Source organism: Bos indicus, chromosome 21, assembly GCF_029378745.1.
Source record: "Bos indicus isolate NIAB-ARS_2022 breed Sahiwal x Tharparkar chromosome 21, NIAB-ARS_B.indTharparkar_mat_pri_1.0, whole genome shotgun sequence".
NCBI classification, from domain to species: domain Eukaryota; kingdom Metazoa; phylum Chordata; class Mammalia; order Artiodactyla; family Bovidae; genus Bos; species Bos indicus.
Genome location: NC_091780.1, coordinates 2,528,783 through 2,548,754, shown reverse-complemented (window position 1 = coordinate 2,548,754; position 19,972 = coordinate 2,528,783). Strand labels below are relative to the sequence as shown.

The window sequence follows — 19,972 nt, the reverse complement described above, 5'->3', positions numbered from 1 at the left end:
AGCTGCTACCAGGAAACTGTCCCCAATCCAAGGGGAAAGAGGCTTGAAGGTCATCCCCCTGGTCTCTCAGTAATAGGAGCTGAATTAGCTAGGGTAGGGATGAAAGGTCTGTGTGATTACTTTTCAATCATTTATAGGTGTTTGGAGATTTCTTAAATCTGGTTCCTTCTATCTCCCTGGTAGGTGGTACTGGGGAAGTATTTAATAAGATTAATAACAGAGATATGAGATTTAGAAGTATAGTAGGAGAACATTTATGTAGGTGGTTGAGAAAAGATACTTTTTACAGTTTTAATGTATGAACCTCTCTAGGATGGAGTTGGTCAACTGGTTTAAAGTTGGGCCCTTTCTTTAACTGTGTTATATAAGAATTTTGTTCAAAAATGAGACTTCCCAAAAGTTTTTTTAAAAGGGTGGCAGTCGGGAGAAGGGGGTTAGAAAGGGGAAAAAGAGAAGATAATAAATGAGGACACCTTTGCTGAGAGTACATTAGTTGTTGACAGACATATGGCCCTAACTGTAGATCTCCTCTAGATAGCCTCAGACAGGTCACAGCAGGGTGGGCTACAGAGCCTGCTAGCAGGTGCCGGTGCAGCCTGCAGAAGTCCCAAATTCCTGACCACGGCTCTGGTATTCCTCAAACCACAGCTGCATTTACACAAGCACCTTCAAATAAACTGCTGCATTTGTTCAACCAAGCATGTAGTGTGTTAGTGACCCAGCCACTTTGCAACTCAGAATGTTACTTGCTATGTCTTTTTTTTTAACAACTATAGTCTTCCTCCCCTTAGGGTCCATTGACTGTTACCCAAACAGTGTGTAAGTCATCTGTTCCCTGCCTCTTCTCCTGTCCTCCCTTCTCCTGCTTCCCAGTCTTCTTTGACTCTCCTCAAGAGCGGCAGATGATAACCTCTTTTATGTAGACACTGTATTCCTGAAATAATGCTGAGCCTTCCTTCAGCACACCAAACTGTCTCAAAATCTTAGACTTCCTCTGTGTTTGTATCCCTTAAAAGATTTACTGTTTTGCTAAACTCTGCTGTGTAAAAGCACATAGCTTTGATAACTCCTCACCTACCTGGACCTTATCTTTTACTTACATTTAGGGTAAAAGTGTTATTTTTACTAGTAAAATTAAATTGTGTAAAAGTGATTTCTAAATGAGAAACTACTACATAAATTTAAAGGAGTTTTCATGAAATCAGGTTTCCCCCAAAATATCCAGGCCATCCTTCTCCAGCTGAATGGCTATCATTCAGTTTGGAGGGCAGGCCCAGCAACAGGGGTAGATGGATCCATCTAAGCCAGTCAGGATAATGCCACCTGCCTTGCACAGTGACTGGCTTGGGTTGGGGTCTGGCCAAAACCACTAAGGGCCTATGAGATATGACAGAATGTTTGCTATGGCTTGAGGAAAAGAGCATGCTTCTCTTATGTGAGTTTTAAGAGGCAACAGGCTACCTGAACAAGGAAGCATGTTTTCCCAGGTGCTGTTGATTCCAGGTCCTGTCATCAGCCTCCCTACCACCATGCACATGCAGCCTTGAGATGCTGCTGACCCGTGGATAGGTGCATGGAGGGAAAACACCCAGATTGTAAGTCACATGGCTGAGCTGTTTCATCAAATCATTCCAGAAGTCTTCAGCTAATAGCATCTTAAATGACATGAGAAAATTGTACTTCACGCCTCTGTAGGGGGACGTGGCTTTCAGAGAATGATGACCCATGGCACACTGTATAGGATTGTCCCTCTTTCATGTCACTGATCTTAAATAGCAGAACAGCCATCACAATGGTTTGGGTAGTTGGATTGTTTATTGCAACTGGTGAAGGGACTAAATTTACCCAGTTATTCATTTATTGACTGTCTTTTCCTTCTCCTTTAGGGTTGTTTCCCCAAGCCTGAGTCCCTACAAGTTAGAATTGCTATTTTATTTTACAGTCAACAGAGCCCATCCAGGGATAATCTTCAAATATTTAACAATGCAGCACCAACAAATTGGAATAGGTGGCAGCTGTAAACAACTGTTGAAGATGAGAACCCATCTGTCCCTGATACACTACTGCTTTTAATTATAAATGTTTTATAAGCAGTATAAAGTATTATAAAGCTTTTGAAGGCAGACTGTAATAAAGAGGTATACAATAAACCCTAAACCAACCAATAAATTAATAAAGCATAGTTGTAATCAATAAGCCAACAAAGGAGAGAGAGTCATATAAAATACTTCTCATGGGTGAATTGTGTACCCCAAAAGGATATGTTGAAATCCTAACCCCTGATATCTGTGAATGTGACCTTATTTGGAAATAAGATCTTTCAGATGTAATCAACTGAAGCTCAGATTATTAGGATGAGACCTAATTCAATATTACAGATGTCCTTATTCAAGGACAAGAACAGGACACACAGGGCAAAGATGACCATGTGATGATAGAGGCAGAGATTGGAGAAATGAATCAAAAGCCAAGGATTGCTGAAAAATATCAGAAGGTAGAAGATGCAAGGATTCTCTCCTACAGATTTCATAGAGAACATGACCCAGCTGACACTTTGATTTTGGATGACTAGACTCCAAAACTGAGACCAAAAATATTCTATTATTTTAAGTAAGCTGATTTGCAGTATTTTCTATAGTAAACCTAGGAAATGAATACAGTACTCAATCCAAAAGAAGGCAGAAAAGGGGAAAAAAAAAAAAACACCGATAAGACAAATGCAAATCAAATAAGATGACAGACTTAATATTAGCCATAAAAATAATCATATTAAATGTAAAGCATATAAAAACTGCAATGAAAAGGTAGAGAATATCAGACTGGATATTTAAAAAAGACTCAAATATATTACCAGGGATAATAAAGTTTTACTTCATAATCATAAATCAATTTAATAATATATAACAGGCCTTCAAAATACTTGAAATAAAAGTTGATAGAAATGCAAGTAAAAATAGATAAATCCACAATTAAAGTGAGATATTTTAATACATATCTTTCTATTATTGATAGAATAAATGGACAGAAAGCAAGGTTATAGAAGACTTTACCACTATTTTTAATCACCTTGACTTACCTGACATTTCTAGAACACTCTGCACAATAGCAGCAGAATGCACATAATTTTCAAGTGAATAGAATGTTGACCAAGGTAGATCATATTCTGGGTCATAAAATAAGTATCAATAGCAAAATGGTGAACCAGGAAGCTCAGAACTGTTGTTCTCCCGTAGAGACATAAGAGAAGAATCAGAAGACTGGCTAAAATAAGCTTGCAGGAACCCTGGAAGGCATACAAAAGTCTGTAGCAACCAAGCAAGTGCTCAGGCAAGGAAACAAAACACATTCAAAATGGTATTATAGAAAGCTTTACTGGTGTTTTACTCCAAAGCACCCCACCAACTCCTGGTTTGGTGTGTTCTTGCTTTGGATGAGGTGAAAACTCAGTTCTTAATTCCCTCCTTTAAACTAGAGGGAGCAGAACAGCCCTTATTTGCAACTTTTTAACCTGCCTGGGGGCTACTTGAGGGACTCGTCTTTGTCTCACCCAACAGATCTCAGATGGGGAAAAGTGGCAGACACTGATGGTGAAATTTGCAATGATACTACAGATGTGCAACCTCCAGAGCAAGAGATTATGTGTGGAGACATATAACAGACCATTTAAAATCACAGAGAGAAGCTGAAGTGAGACTCTTGAGAAAATAAGACAAGAGAATTGAGAAAGTGTGTAGGCAAGATGCATACTTTAAGAAGATCTTAAGCTTTTATCTCAGCTGATTCCTAGATTCAGAGAATGCCCAGCTAGTCAGTGGCAGACTGCTTTGGCAACAAAACAGTCTACAAAGACTGGGAAAGCTGTATGTTTTTACAAATGCAAATTTTCAACCAGGAGAACTTACATGGCATACAAAGAAGCATGACCAGTTCAAGTAAAAGAAAATAAATTAGCAGAAGCCACCTCTGAAGAAGCACAGACATTGGACTTACTAGGAAAAGACTTTAAAGAAATTGTCTTAAATATGCTCAAGTAGCTAAAGGAAAACACCAAAAAAAATTTTTTTAAATAGGAAATTATATATGAACAAAATGAGAATACCAATAGAGAGACAGAATTATAAAGAGGGATCAAAAAGAAATTCTGGATCTGAAAAATACAATATCTGAATTGAAAAATTTATCAGATGAACTCAACAGCAGATTTAATAAGGCGAAAGAAGAAATTGGCAAACTTGATGGCAGGGCAATTGAAATGAGTCAAATCTGTCAGACAGAAAGAAAAAAGATTAAAGTGAATAGAGTCTAAACCACTTGTGAGCCATCATCAAACAAACCAATATAGACATTACAGGAATCCCATATGAAAAAGAGAGGAAAATTTGAAGAAATAATGGCTGAAACCTACCCAAATTTATTGAAAGACATAACTCTATAAATCTAATAATCCCAAAAATCTCTGTAGGATAAATTCAAAGAGACTTATGCCAAGACACATTATAATATGTCAAAAGACAAAGAATTTTGAAAGTAGCAAGAGAGAAGTAAGTCATCATGTACAGGGATCTTCAATATAATTATCAGTTTAATTATTTCAGCAGTAATTTTGGTGGCCAGAAAGCAATGGATTGATATATTTAAAAAACTGAAGGGGAAAACAAAAAATGAAAGCCTGTCAACCAAGATTTCTATACCCAGCAAAACTGTGCTTCCAAAAAAAGGAAAAATTAAGACATTTGCAAATAAAAGCTGAAAGAATTCATTATCATAATACTTGCTCTTTAAGAAAGGCTAAAGGCAGTCCATCAGGTTGAAATGAAAGGATGCAAATAATTCAAAGCCATATAAAAATCTGAAGATCTCTGGTAAGAGTAGATACATGGACAAATATAAAAATGTCTACTCAGAATATCTAAAGAACTCTTAACAATTCCACAATAAGGATAACTCAGTTATATAATGAATAAAGTACTTAAATAGGCATTTTTCCAAACAGTGTATGCAAATGGCCACCAAATGCATGAATAAAAGTTCACCATCATTATTCATTATGGAAATACAAATCAAAACCTTGACATAACACCTCACACCTACAAGATGGCTATAATTTAAAAAAAAAAAAAAAGAAAATTAACAAATGTTGGTGAGAATGTGGAGAAATTGCAACCCTCACCATTGCAAGTGGGAATATAAAATGATGCATCCACTGAGGAGAACAGTTTGGCAGTTCCAAAAGAAACTAGATATAAATTTACCATCAATTCCTCTAATAAGAATGCCCGAACTAATTGAAGTTTTAAGTAAAAACTTGTACACCAATGTTCATAGCAGCACTATTCACACTATTTAAAATGTGGGGAAAACCCAAAATGTTTATCAATTAATGAATGGTTAAACAAAGTATGGTATATCCATACAATGTAATATTATTCCATCATAAAAAGGAATGAAGTATGGATACATACTACAACATGGAAGAACCTCAAAAACATTATGCTACATGAAGTTATATGCAAAAGGCCACGTTTTATATCATTCATATGAGTTGGCAAATCTATGGAGACAAATTACTAGTTGTCAGGGGCTGTGAGGAAGAGGAATGATGATTAATTACTTAATGGGGTTATGGGGTTTCCTTTGAGAGTAATAAAAATATTTGGTGACTAGATAAAGGTGACAGTTGCAAAAAGTTGTGAATGTACTAAATGCCACAGGATTGTGAATTACATGTTTTAAAATTGTTTGTGTGGGGAATTCCCTGATGGTCTAGTGGTTAAGACTCTACACTAACTGCCAAAGGCTCGAGTTCAGTCTCTGGTCAGGGAACTAAGATCCCACAAGCTATGCATTGCTCCCTCACCCACCGCCCCTGCCCCACAGCCAAAATGAGATTCATTTTATGTGACTCTTAACCACAGTAATAAAAATTAATACTGAAGGCATACAAAGCATGTTTCCAAGCCACAATGGAATTAAATTTAAAAATTGGTAACAGAAAAAATCTATGGAAAATCATGGATATTTGAAATTGGTTACCAAACACCTACATACACAAAAATCAAAAACAAAATTAAGATAAATTTGAATTAAATCAAAATGAACATATAAATACATAAAAACTTTTGAAAGTCAAGTAATTATTAGGGCAAAATTTATAGCACTAAGCATCTATATTAGAAAAGGAAGGTCTCAAATGGATGACATTAGCTTCCCACCTCAACAAACTGTAAAAAGAACAAATTAAGAGCAAAATAAGCAGAAGAAAGGAAATAAAAAAAGAACAGAGCAGAAATAAATGAAATATAAAACAAAATAATAAAGTAAAATCAATATAACTAAAAGCTAGTTCTTTGAGAAAAATCAGTAAAGTTGACAAACTTCAAGTCAGATTGGTCAGGACAAAAAAAGGGAGAAGACACAAAATAACTATTTTAAAGACTAAAAGTGTTGATTTCACTTCAGATTCTATTGATGCTGAAAGGAGAGCAAATGAATATTGTGAACATTTTGTCAGTGAGTTTGACAACTTAGATGAAATGCTCAAACTCATTCAAGAAGAAATAGATAAACTTGAAGAGCCCTATGTCTATTAAAGTAACTGAATATGTAGCTGGAAAATTATCCACAAAGGAAACTTCAGACATAGATAACTTCCTTGCTGAATTCTACTCAACATTTAAGGAAGAAGTAATACCAATTCTACACAAAATCGTCCAGAAAATTGAAAACGGTAGAATACTTTCCAAATTATCCTGAGTTCAGTGTTATCTTGATAGAAAATGCAGACAGATATTTTTTAAAAGAGAAAATTATAGACCTATAATCCTCATGAACATAGATAGAAAAATTCTTAGCAAAATTATAGCAAATCATACCCTAACAAAATATTAAAAAGGTAATATTACAAGACCAAGTGAAGTTTATCCCAGGAAAGCAAGTTTACTTTACCATTTGAATGTCAATCAATGCTATTTACCACATTAATAAACTAAAAAGGAACCCACATATTCATTTCAATAAATGCAGAAAAAGCATTTCAACAAAAATCCAACTTTCAATCCTCAGTAAGCTAGGAATAGAATGGAACTTCTTCAACCTGGTAAAGGTAACCTATAACAATCCACAGCTAACATCACACTTACAAGTGAAAGGTTGAATTATTTCTAAGATTGAGAATAAGGCAAATATATCCAATCTGTCAACTTTGATTTAACATTTGTACCAGATGTTCTGGCCAGTCAAATAAAGAAATCAAGCCATTTAGATAAGAAAGGAAGAAATATTATATCATTATTTACAGATGACATGATCATCTCTGTAGGTACTAATTGCTATTAGAACGAATGAGTTTAGCAAGGTTTCAGGATACAAGATCAATATAATAAAAAATTATATTTTATATACCAGCAATGAACAATCACAAATTGAAATAAAAGCTACCTTTTACAATACCATCAAAAATCTGAAATACTTACTGATAAATTTGACAAAAGTTGTGAAAAACATGTATACTAAAAGCTAAAATCACCACTGAATGAAATTTAAGAACAGCTAATACATTAGACATGGGGAGATATGCCTTGTTTATGGGTTGGAAGATTCAATATTGTTAAAATGTCAGTTCTCCCCAGACTGATCTAGAGATTCAATGAAACCCCAATCAAAATTGCTAGGAGGTTTTTTCTTGTAGATATTAATAAGGTGGTTCTAAAATTCATATAGAAGTGCAATGGACCTAGAATAGTCAAAATAGCTAAAAATAACAAAGTGAGTTAACTAAAACTGGCTTTGAGACAAACTATAAAGCTACAGGGAAAAGCCCCTGGAGAAGGGAATGGCTACCCACTCCAGAGATTTGGCCTGGAGAATTACATGGACTGTATAGTCCATGAGGTCACAAACAGTTGGACATGACTGAGCAACTTTCACATTCACATAAAGCTACAGTAATCAAGGATGTGCTTTTAGCATAAGCATAGCAAATATAGATAATCTAGATACAGACCTAAACTTACGTGGACAGTTGATTTTTAACAAAGATTCAGACTCTTCAATGAAGAAAGGTCTTGAAAAGATTTCAACAAATTATACTGGAACTATTGAATATCTATATGCCAAAAGAAGAAGGAAGGAGAAATATTTATGACCTGGAGCTAAGCAAAGACTTAAACACAACACCAAAACTCCATTGCATAAAAGAAAAAAATGACAAATTGGAATTCATAAAAACTAAGAACTTCTGCCCTTTGAATACACCAAGAGAATGAAAAGACAAGAAATAAAGTGGAAGAAAATATTTGTGTATCACATACCTAATAAAGGGTTCTATCAAAAGTATATAAAAGCTATTAAATGTCCTCCATAGGAAAACAAACAACCCAATTGAAAAATAGGCAAAAGATGAAAAAACACTTCACTAAAGATGATATATGAATGGCAAATAAGCACATTTAAACCCCTCAACATTATTAATCATTCAGGAAATGTACAATAAAGTCACAGTGAAAAACCACTGCACATCCATCCAAGTACTGAAAATAAAAAAAACTGACCAATAGCAAGTATTGAAAAGGATGTAGAGAAACTAGTTCTCTCATACACTGCTGGTGGAAATGTAAAATGATATAATTTCAGAAAACAGTTTATCAGATTCTTACAAAAAATTTACTCTTATACCTACTACCATATATATAATCCAGCCATTCCCACTCCTAGGTATTTACCCAAGAAAAGTAAAATCAGATGTTTTTACAAAAAATATGAATGTACACAGCAGCTTAACTTGTATAGCTCCAAACTGAAACAACCCAGATACCCATCAACAGATGAATGAATAAACAAATTGTGGTATATCTACACATAAAAGACGGTTGGATGGCATCACCGACTCAATGGACATGGGTTTGGGTGGACTTCGGGAGTTAGTGATGGACAGGGAGGCCTGGCGTGCTGTGGTTCATGGGGTCGCAAAGAGTCGGTCACAACTGAGCGACTGAATTGAGTTATGCCTCAATGTCTTAAAATGTTGAAGTGTTTCTTGGCCTGTGGCACAGCTGCATGCAAGGCTTTCCCAAGGTCTTCAGAACTTTATTACTCAGGGTTTTTTCCCACATGGTGGGTAGGGGTGCTAGCAGCCCAAGATTTACCTCAGGAGAAAAAGGGTTTCTTCCCTGATGGTTTTTTTGAAGAAAAAAATCCCAGCGAAGACACCAGATGCTCTACATTGTGTCATAAGCCTAACCCTACACCAGTCCCTGGAGCAGACCTAACAGCCTACCCACTTCCCCTGGGTAAGACTATGAAAGTGACTTCTCCGTTTTTCTCCTGGTACACACCTATATCCAACAGAGTAAGTTTGTCTGGGGATCATGAAGAGGCTCAGAACATAGCATAGGCAGCAGTCTTCCCTTCATAACACTCATTCATTCAGAAGCTGTGGACATGCTGCCACATGGCATCAAGAGTGGATTCTTTCTAGGTATTTGTTCCTGACAAAGGAAATATGCTCTAGTACTGAGTCCTGAAGGTGTACTGCTGCTGCTGCTAAGTCACTTCAGTCGAGTCCGACTCTGTGCGACCCCATAGACGGCAGCCCACCAGGCTCCGCTGTCCCTGGGATTCTCCAGGCAAGAACACTGGAGTGGGTTGCCATTTCCTTCTCCAATGCATGAAAGTGAAAAGGGAAAGTGAAGTCACTCAGTCGTGTCCGACTCTTAGCGACCCCACGGACTGCAGCCTACCAGGCTCCTCCGTCCATGAGATTTTCCAGGCAAGAGTACTGGAATGAGATAATCTCATGAGCCAAAAGTACCAGAAATTATGCTATAGTCAGTTATAAGGGATTTTGATTAAGCCGCCATTAAAGATTGTCTGCATTCCCATCAGGGAAGCTGTCTGAATACTGACTCCACCTAGCAATTTTATGTTTATGTCCTTAACACAATGAGGTCTGGGTCTTAACTGAGAGTTGTTTTTCCTATAAATAGGCAAATAAATAGGTCTGCTCAATCAGAATTCTTGCAGTAGATGCTTAATCTTTTGCTTGCAGGTGAGTGGGATTAACATCCCTCAGTATTTACAGAACTCAGCTTGATCTCCATCTCCTCTGAATTCCGGGGTAAGGTCAGCATCTGAAAGTGAGTGAGAACGGTGTCAGTCCCCCTGCCAGGGCCTTCAGTGGCATCTCTCTGGCCAGTGGGAAGTATGAAAGCAGGGAAGAGAACTGGCAGCTCTCCTTGGAAATTACATCCTTTTTCTCAGCTCCCCCTCGTGCTCCCCTCGTGGAACCGGAGGCCCTAACCCTGAAGAGTATATCTTCAGGATGGCTCTGAAGAACATTTGCAAGATAATAGCACATGAACGTCATATGGGTGTGGGCTGTGGGTTAAGAACTGTACATACATTTTAATTCCAGATGTACCCTTCAGATTGGCATGACTTCTATAAAGTTACTTTAACTTTTCAGAGCCTAAAACATATCATCCATGAGATCCATTTTATTCAGCAAATAAATTTTTAGAAAATATTCATTAATCTCTTAGTATGGCCACATTGTACTACATGCTGGGGACATACATATTGTATTTGCTCTCAAGGTACCTAAAGTGAAGCTGAGGACAATGTGCCCATTTATAATTACACACTTGAATGTGGCAAGGTGGCCCGTCAAGTGTGTTTACATGAGCCGATGGAAGCATAAGAGGGGCAATCAAATCTGCCTCCCTTAGTGGGTGTCCAGGGGAAAGCAATGTCTGCCCTAGTTGTGAGAGTAGGGAGGAGTTGGAGAAAAGTTACTCTAGGTAAGGGCTTCCCTGGTGACTCAGCTGGTAAAGAATCCACCTGCAATGTGGGAGACCTGGGTTCAATCCCTGGGTTGGGAAGGTCCCCTGGAGAAGGGAAAGGTTACCCACTCCAGTATTCTGGCCTGGAGAATTCCATGGACTGTATAGTCAATGGGGTCACAAAGAGTTGGACACGACTGAGTGACTTTCACTTCACTTCACTTCTACTCTAGGCAAAGGTCCTCACAGATGATCTTGGAAGGGCAGTTGGTTCAAGGGCCTGGAAAGGACAGTGTATGTCAGGAGGTATGATATATGAGAGGTAGGCAGAAGCAGATGAGAGTTCATATATTCTGCAGGATTCAGTTTTACTTGGAAACAATTAAAAATCACAGAACAATTGACATATTATATATATATATATATATATATACACACACACACACACTCTATGTATAAAATAGGTAACTAATGAGAACCTACTATATAGCACAAGGAACTATACACAATGCTTTCTGGTGGCCTTTTTAGGAATGAAATCCAGAAAAGAGATATATGTATACATATAGCTGATTCACTTTGCTGTACAGCAAAAAGTAATACAACATTATAAAGCAAAAAAAAAAAAAAAGCATAGAGGGTTTCGTTGGTCACACTGGTAAGAACGTGTAAGACTGCAGCAGGAATGTGAGGATGGAATCAAGGATGCAGAGGAAGGAGGGGAAAATATTGAAATTCTAAAAGGTTCCTGTCAGTGGGCATAAGCACCGTTTTGTGAGAGTGTCCAAAGACTCCATCAGATCCTGTCAGTTGATCTCCATGGAACTAGACACAAGAGACCAAAGAAAATGCTTATGTAATAATCCCAGAGGGAGATGATGAACCTGAGGGCCAAAGTAGTGTCAGGTCAGTTCAGTTCAGTCACTCAGTCATGTCAGAGTAATGTCACTAGAGTAGAAATATGCTCTGTGAACTGAAGAGCATCCTATAAATGTTAGATGGTATCACAACTGAACAATCCCATTCATTCAGAATAGTTGAGGGAAAGATAAATCTGATTCTATGAAAATGTAAAATGAAAATTAATTCTTTCACCTCTGGTGCATGGCCATCCATTTAAACCTTTTAATTTTTTATAAGAGAAACTATTTTCTTGAATTTACCTTCTGCCTCAGTGAATGGGGAAGCATACAAGTTCACCCTTGATTAGTAGCAAAGAGGAGCTGTTTTTCTTCCCTTCTCCTCCTCCTCCTTCTACTACTACTAATACTTTTGCCAGCAGCATCACATTATTTAGTGCTTGATTCATTTTGGGAAATGATAGTTAAGGAGGATTTTTTGGAGGACACCCAGTCCAGTTGCTCTACTGGTATCTTGTTTACCCTTAGATGACACTGTATCACCAGAGAGTTTTCTGTTCAGTCCTTCACATAAGTGTCTTATTGACTGTGCTCTGGAGTTATATTGTTGCTTTGCCCTAAAAAAAAAAAAAAAAAAAAAAATGCGCACGTTGGCAGTGTGTAAGTAAAGCTTTAGGAGGCAACCAGCAATTCAGCATACATGAATGAATTCATCCTAATGATTAATTGGATAAAAGAGAGTAAATACAAGAACAGAACTTGAACTAGACCTTAACCTTGGACATTGTTCTTGGACCTCAAATCTAGACAGTGATGTTAGCACGAGATCTCAGACTGGACCTTGTCATTACATTTGCATCACGGCTCTTACCTTGGCCCTGTTGTGCGCTTGGACCTAGACACTGTGCCTGAATTTGGACATCTGCACTTTGGCTATTCTCTTCCTTTGCCTCCTAGTTCCCCATTCTGACAGCTGTCAGTGCATCAGCATTTTCTCTCACCTTCTCACCACTTCTTTCCCCTTCTTACACCTGTGATTCTCTAGAATTTTCACTACCTTCTTGCCCTCTACTCCACTTCCATTTCAGTTAAGTTCAGCCACTCAGTCATGTCAGAGTCTTTGCAACCCCATGGACTGGAGCATACATGCCAGGCTTCCCTGGACTTCACCAAATCCCAGAGCTTGCTCAAACTCATGTCCATTGCATCAATGATGCCATTCAACCATCTCATCCTCTCGCCCCCTTCTCCCCCCGCCCTCATGTTTCCCAGCATCAGGGTCTTTTCAAATGAGTCAGCTCTTCGCATCTGGTGGCCAAACTATTGGAGCTTCAGCTTTAGCATCAGTCCTTCCAATGAATATCCAGGACTGATCTCCTTTAGGATGAACTGGTTGGATCTCCTTGCTGTCCAAGGGACTCTCAAGAGTCTTCTCCAACACCACAGTTCAAAAGCATCAATACTTTGGTGCTCAGCTTTCTTTATGGTTCAACTCTCACATCTGTACATGAGTCCTGGAAAAACCATAGCTTTGACTATACGGACCTTTGTCAGTAAAGTAGTCTTTACTTTTTAAAATGCCGTCTAGGTTTGTAATAGCTTTTCTTCCAAGGAGCACGTGTGTTTTAATATCATGGCTGCAGTCACCATCTGCAGTGATTTTGGAGCCCAAGAAAATAAAGTCTGTCACTGTTGCTTTTGTTCCCCCTCTATGTGCTATGAAGCGATGGGACTGGATGCCATGACCCTCGCTTTTTGAATGCTGAGTTTTAAGCCAGCTTTCTCACTCTCCTCTTTCACTTTCATCAGAAGACTTTTTAGTTCTTCTTCACTTTCTGCAGTAAGGGTGGTGTCATCTGCATATCTGAGGTTATTGATATTTTTCCCTGCAATCTTGATTCCAGCTTGTGAATCATCCAGTATGGCATTTTGCATGATGTATTCTGCATATAACTTAAATAAGCAAGGTGACAATATACAGCCTTGATGTACTCCTTTCTCAATTTGGGACTAGCCCATTATTTCATTTCCATTTCTAACTGTTGCTTCTTGACCTTCATACAGGTTTCTCAGGAGGCAGGTAGGTGGTCTGGTCAATAAAGCAGAAGTAGATGTTTTTCTGAAACTCTTGTTTTTTAGATGATCCAATGGATGAAGAACTGGACATGGAACAACAGACTGGTTCCAAATAGGGAAAGGAGTATATCAAGGCTGTATATTGTCACCCTGCTTATTTAACTTATATGCAGAGTACATTATGAGAAATCCAGGGCTAGATGAAGCACAAGCTGGAATCAAGATTGCTGGGAGAAATATCAATAACCTCAGATATGCAGATGACACCACACGTATGGCAGAAAGCGAAGAAAAACTAAAAAGTCTCTTGACAAAAGTGAAAGAGAGTGAAAAAATTGGCTTCAAACTCAACATTCAGAAAACAAAGATCATGGCATATGGTCCCATCACTTCATGACAAATAGATGGGGAAACAATGGAAACCATGACAGACTTTATTTTGGGGGACTCCAAAATCACTGTAGATGGTGATGGCAGCCATGAAATTAAAAGATGCTTACTCCTTGGAAGAAAAGTTATTATCAACCTAGACAGCACATTAAAAAGCAAAGACATTACTTTGCCAACAAAGGTCCATCTAGTCAAAACTATAATTTTTCCAGTAGTCATGTACAGATGTGAGAGTTGCACTTAAAGAAAGCTGAGCTCTGAAGAACTGATGCTTTTGAACTGTGGTGTGGAGAACACTCTTGAGAATCCCTTGGACTCCAAGGAGATCCAGCCAGTCAATCCTAAAGGAAATCAGTCCTGAATATTCATTGGAAGGACTGATGCTGACACTGAAACTCCAATACTTTAGCCACCTGATATGAAGAGCTGACTCATTGGAAAGGACCCTGATTCTGGGAAAGATTGAAGGCAGGAGGAGAAGGGGATGACAGAGGATGAGATGGTTGGATGGCATGACTGACTCAATGGACATGAATTTGAGTAAACTCTGGGAGTTGGTGATGGACAGGGAGGCCTGGTGTGCTGCAGTCCATGGGGTTGCAGAGAGTCAGACACGACTGAGCGAGTGAACTGAACTGAACTGAAGGTGGTCTGGTATTTCTGTCTCTTTAAAAATTTTCCACAGTTTGCTGTGATCCACACAGTCTAAGGCTTTAGCATAGTAATGAAGCATAAGTAGATGTTTTCCTGGGATTCTTCTGCTTTTCTATTATCCAACGGATGTTGACAATTTGAACTCTGGTTTCTCTGCCTTTTCTAAATCCAGTTTGAACATCTGGAAGTTCATGGTTCACATACTGTTTGGAGCCTGGCTTGGAGAATTTTGAGCATTATTTTGCTAGTATGTGAGATGAGTGCAATTGTGTGGCAGTTTGAACATTCTTTGGCATTGCTTTTCTTTGGGACTGGAATGAAAACTGACATATTCCCGTATTGTGGCCACTGCTCATTTTCCAAATATGCTGGCATATTGAGTGCAACACTTTAACAGCATCATCTTTTAGGATTGGAAATACCTCAGCTGGTATTCCATCACCTCCACTAGCTTTGTTCATAGTGATTCTTCCTAGGGCCCACTTGACTTTGTATTCCAGGATGTCTGGTTCTAGGTGAGTGAAACACCACTGTGATTATCTGGGTCATGAAGATCTTTTTTTGTGAAGATCTTAGCTCTTCTGTGTATTTTTGCAACCTCTTTTTTATATTTTCTTCTGTTAGGTCCATACCATTTCTTTCATTTATTGTGCCCATCTTTGCATGAAATTTTCCCTTGGTATCTCTAATTTTATTGAAGAGATCTCTAGTCTTTCCCATTCTATTGTTTTCCTCTATTTCTTTGCATTGATCACTGAGGAAGACATTCTTACCTCTCCTTGCTATTCTTTGGAACTCTGCACTCAGATGGATAGATGTTTCCTTAGCTCCTTTGCCTTTAGCTTCTCTTCTTTTCTCAGCTATTCATAAGGCCTCCTCAGACAACCATTTTGCCTCTTTGCATTTCTTCTTCTTGGGGCTGGTTTTACTCGCCGCCTCCGTTACAGTGTTATGAACCTCCACCCGTAGTTCTTCAGGCACTGTCTATCAGATCTAATCCCTTGAATCTATTTGTCAGTTCCACTGTATAATCATTAGGGATTTGATTTAGGTCATACCTGAATAGTCTAGTGGTTTCTCCTACTTTCTTGAATTTAAACCTGAATTTTGCAATAAGGAGTTCATGATCTGAGCCACAGTCAGTTCCTGGTCTTGTTTTTGCCGACTCTATAGACCTTCTCCATCCTCGACAGCAAAGAATATAATCAATCTGATTTTGGTACTGACCATCTGGTGATGTCCATGTGTAGAGTCATCTCTTGTGTTGTTGGAAGAGGGTGTTTGCTATGACCAGTGTGTTTTCTTGGCAAAACTCTGTTAGCCTTTGCCCTGCTTCATTTTGTATTCTAGGGCCAAACATGCCTGTTACTCCGGGCATCTCTTGACTTCCTACTTTTGCATTCCAGTCCCCTATGATGGAAAGGACATCTGTTTTTGTTGTTTTTGTTAGTTCTAGAAGGTTTTGTAGGTCTTCATAGAGCTGTTTAACTTCAGGTTTTTTGGCATTAGTGGGTGAGGCATAGACTTGGATTACTGTGATGTTGAATGGTTTGCCTTGGAAATGAACAGAGATCATCCTATCATTTTTGAGATTGCATCCAAGTACTGCATTTCAGACTCTTGCTGACTGTGAGGGCTACTCCATCTCTTCTAAGGGATTCTTGCCCACAGTAGTAAATATGATGGTCATCTAAATTAAATTCACCCATTCCAGTCCATTTTAATTCACTGATTCCTAAAATGTCAATGTTCACTCTTGCCATCTCCTGTTTGACCACTTCCAATTTGCCTTGATTCATGGACCTAAAATTCTAGGTTCCTATGCAATATTGTTCTTTACTGCATGGACTTCACCTCAATCACCAGTCCCATTCATGACTGGGTCTTTTTGCTTTGGCTCAGCCTCTTCATTCTTTTGAACTATTTCTCCACACTTCTCCAGTAACATACTGGTCACCTACCGACCTGGGGAGTTCATCTTTCAGTGTCATATCTTTTTGCCTTTTCATATTGTTCATGGGATTCTCAAGGCAAGAATACTGAAGTGGTTTGCCATTCCCTTCTCCAGTGGGCCACGTTTTGTCAGAACTCTCCAGCTTGACCCATCCATCTTGGGTGTTCCTGCACAGCATGGCTCAAAGTTCATGTGATTGTGGTTTTCATTCTGTCTGCCCTCTGATGGTTAAGAATAAGAGGCTTGTGCAAACTGCCCTGATGGGAGGGACTGGCTGTGGGGGAATCTGTGCCTTGCTCTGATGTTGTATTTTGTGCCTTCCAATTTTACATGACTGTCTCTAGTAGCAAGCTAATTCTCCAAGAATGTCTTCCCCCATTTTCTTACTATCATCTCCAAGTTTTCCTTCCACTTCTCATTTCTACTGTTACTTTTCCATGCCACTGTTATAAGCTTTTATCATCCCTTTTCTCATTCTCACTGTGGAAAATTCTCCATAATTTTCTCTCTCTTCCCTAGTCTTCTAATCACTGCTAATTTTCATTATTTTCTCCCTTATGAAATAATGAAAATTTCCTTCCTTTTCTCCCTCTTCTTCCACTTATGACACTGGTTGATTCCCCAAGATTTTACTCTCTTACCTCAACACATTGTGATGCTGCAGAATTTCTTCCCTCTCCTTTTATGTTCTGCTTCTGCTATTTGCCTATTCTCCAAGATTGTCTTTTTCTTTCTCTCCTTTGTTCTTACTCCTTCTAATACTTGGGAGTTATAAATATTTTCATAAATTTTACGTTGTCAATTGAATTTTAAAAATAATCTAACATTTGCTTTCTTACTAAAGAAGAAATTAAAATGAATCCAAGTGGTATTTGTGAAAATGAACTCAGAATCATACATTGTCCTCAGAAAAGTGAAAGCGAAAGTCACTCAGTCATGTCTGATTCTTTGTGACCCCATGGAATACAGTCCATGGAATTCTCCAGGCCAGAATACTGGAGTGGGTAGCCTTTCCCTTCTCCAGGAGATCTTCCCAACCCAGGGATTAAACCCAGGTCTCCCACATTGCAGGTGATTCTTTCTCAGATGAGCCACAAGGGAAGCCCATTGTCCTCAGAAGTTCCTCTTTATTGTGAGTTAGAGAACAATGAGTCAAAATAGTATTTAAACAAACATAATTGTAAATGATTTGAATATCATATGTTTCTCTGAAAAGTATTTCTTATTGCTAACAGAAGAAATTTGGATGAAAGAAGAAATGTTTGTGCACCAAAAGTAAACAACAAAAATCCACCCAAAACCCTGAACAAAAACAAGAACTGAAGCTCAGAATCAGACTTTCTTGCTAAAGAGAGAAAGGCCTCTTTAGCCATTTGGAAAAAACTGATATAGCTATGAGTTTTACATGAGTGAAATAGCTCAGAAATACAATTGTATCAAATGTGAACTTTCTCCTTGTTAGAGTCTGTTAAGAAGAATCTGATAGTATGTTTGAACATCATCTCAATTCTTATATTGTGCTCAACACAAGAGTACTTCTTACTGTCATTTACAGCAGATGGCAGTGTTTGTGAAAAGAAGCACCATTAGAGCAGAGAAGTCACATATTAGATAATCTTCTCAAAAGTAGCTTCTTTTTGCTTCTTAAAATAAAAGTGAACATGAATAAAGATGTTCAAATGAATAAACATGGCCCAAAATGCATATCAGATTGTAATAAAAGCTCTCAGGGAAAATGAGTCAAGATAAGGGACAGGAAATGCTATGCTTTCAAATTAATGTAGCAGGAGTCAAAGAAGACTTCAGTGAGAAATATATGCATATATATCCTTGTACTGAGCATCCCTGAACTGTATCCTCAGTGTCAAAACTCAAGAAAATTATGTCCATCAACCAGAAATTATAGAACTGTCTTCAGTCTTAACTATGCCATTGTAGAAAAATATAATATTAATCAATATTTTATATATAATCATAATGGTATGAGGGAGAAATTTTCAATATCTATATGAAGAGGTACTCTATGACAGATTTTGAAATAATGGAACATTCAAGACCTACATAAGGTGAAAATTCTGCATATTTCCATGTTACCCAATTATATGATGAACCAAAAAGGGAAAATTGTGAAGAAGACATGCAAATAACTTTGCAAAAGCTATATATCATCAAAGAGATGGAAGGATTCAGTATGATGTTTTAATTAAACTATTGTCATTCTAATAAAGCTTCTTCAATACTCAAGAAACATTTTCTCTCTAAAATAAAATGTATTCTCTTTACCTATGATCAGCACTAATCTTGATGTGTTTCCTTCCTTGCACAATTATATAGGAGCATAATTTTGTTTCAACTAGCATACTAAATTTATCTGAAGCCACAGTACTTTAAATTGTCCCCAAGTTTTTAGAGGAATGGATTTAAGGCAGAAAGTACTGTCCTGCTGGATAATTTTGTGCCAGAGAAACTAACCATTAGTTCATCTTGACTTGAAGTAAAAAGGCAATCATAGGCTGGAGAAATTTCCTCAAGCAAATGTGCTGCTATTCTAGAGTTAAATACATAAACAGAGTGTCTAGCTTAAGGAAGGAGATTAAAATTTAAAAATAATTCTTCAGTCAGTTCAGTGCAGTCACTCAGTCATGTCCAACTCTTTGCGACCCCATGGACTGCAGCATGCCAGGCTTCTCTGTTCATCACTAAAAAATAATGCTTAGGTTTGCCAAAACAAAACTCCAGAACGACAAATTTCTCAATCTATGCAATATGATGTGCCACTGAATGTGTCTGTAGGAACTGGGAGGTCGGCAACATAATATTGGAACATCCTGTGTTGTTCCCTGCTTTGAAGGATACCTATCACTGGAGGTAACGTCTGAGTTGTTGGAAGATTGTAAGACAACCATGGGCCTATTATAAATTTGAGTCAGAAAGTCAATGAGTCACAGTAGTGAAGGAAGTTAGATCAGAAAAGCCAAAATGATGTCCAGTTGGATTTTACATGAAACCTCAAAACTTTTTGCTAAATCACAATGAATCATTTTAGCAATATGTGATTGTAACTTTCTGAGTTCAGGAAATTGGCATATTAGAAGGGAGATAAATTTTAAGCTGATAAAGTAGTAAGAGAGATTTCTAGTTCAGGCCAAAAGGAAGAATCCTCATTATTCTCATATTCTCACCCATTCAATTAAAATTCCCTAGACATAACATAATAAACAAGCATAAGAGGTCTCCAACAGCTACTGTGTGGAAGGAAG

At 37.9% G+C, this 19,972-nt stretch overlaps 1 long non-coding RNA gene across 3 annotated transcripts in view; it reads right to left on the bottom strand.

Moving 5' to 3' along the window:
• The window catches only part of LOC109575289 (uncharacterized), a 152,921-nt gene that overhangs the window by 36,748 nt on the left and 96,201 nt on the right, over positions 1-19,972 (bottom strand). For 2 of the 3 annotated variants that reach the window (XR_011562541.1, XR_011562540.1), the window contains one exon: positions 2,910-12,255. The exons of the other annotated variant lie outside the window; for it this stretch is intronic. This is a non-coding gene — a long non-coding RNA (uncharacterized lncRNA). Of the gene's footprint in view, positions 1-2,909; positions 12,256-19,972 lie in introns of those variants that run through there. 3 annotated transcript variants of the gene reach the window in all.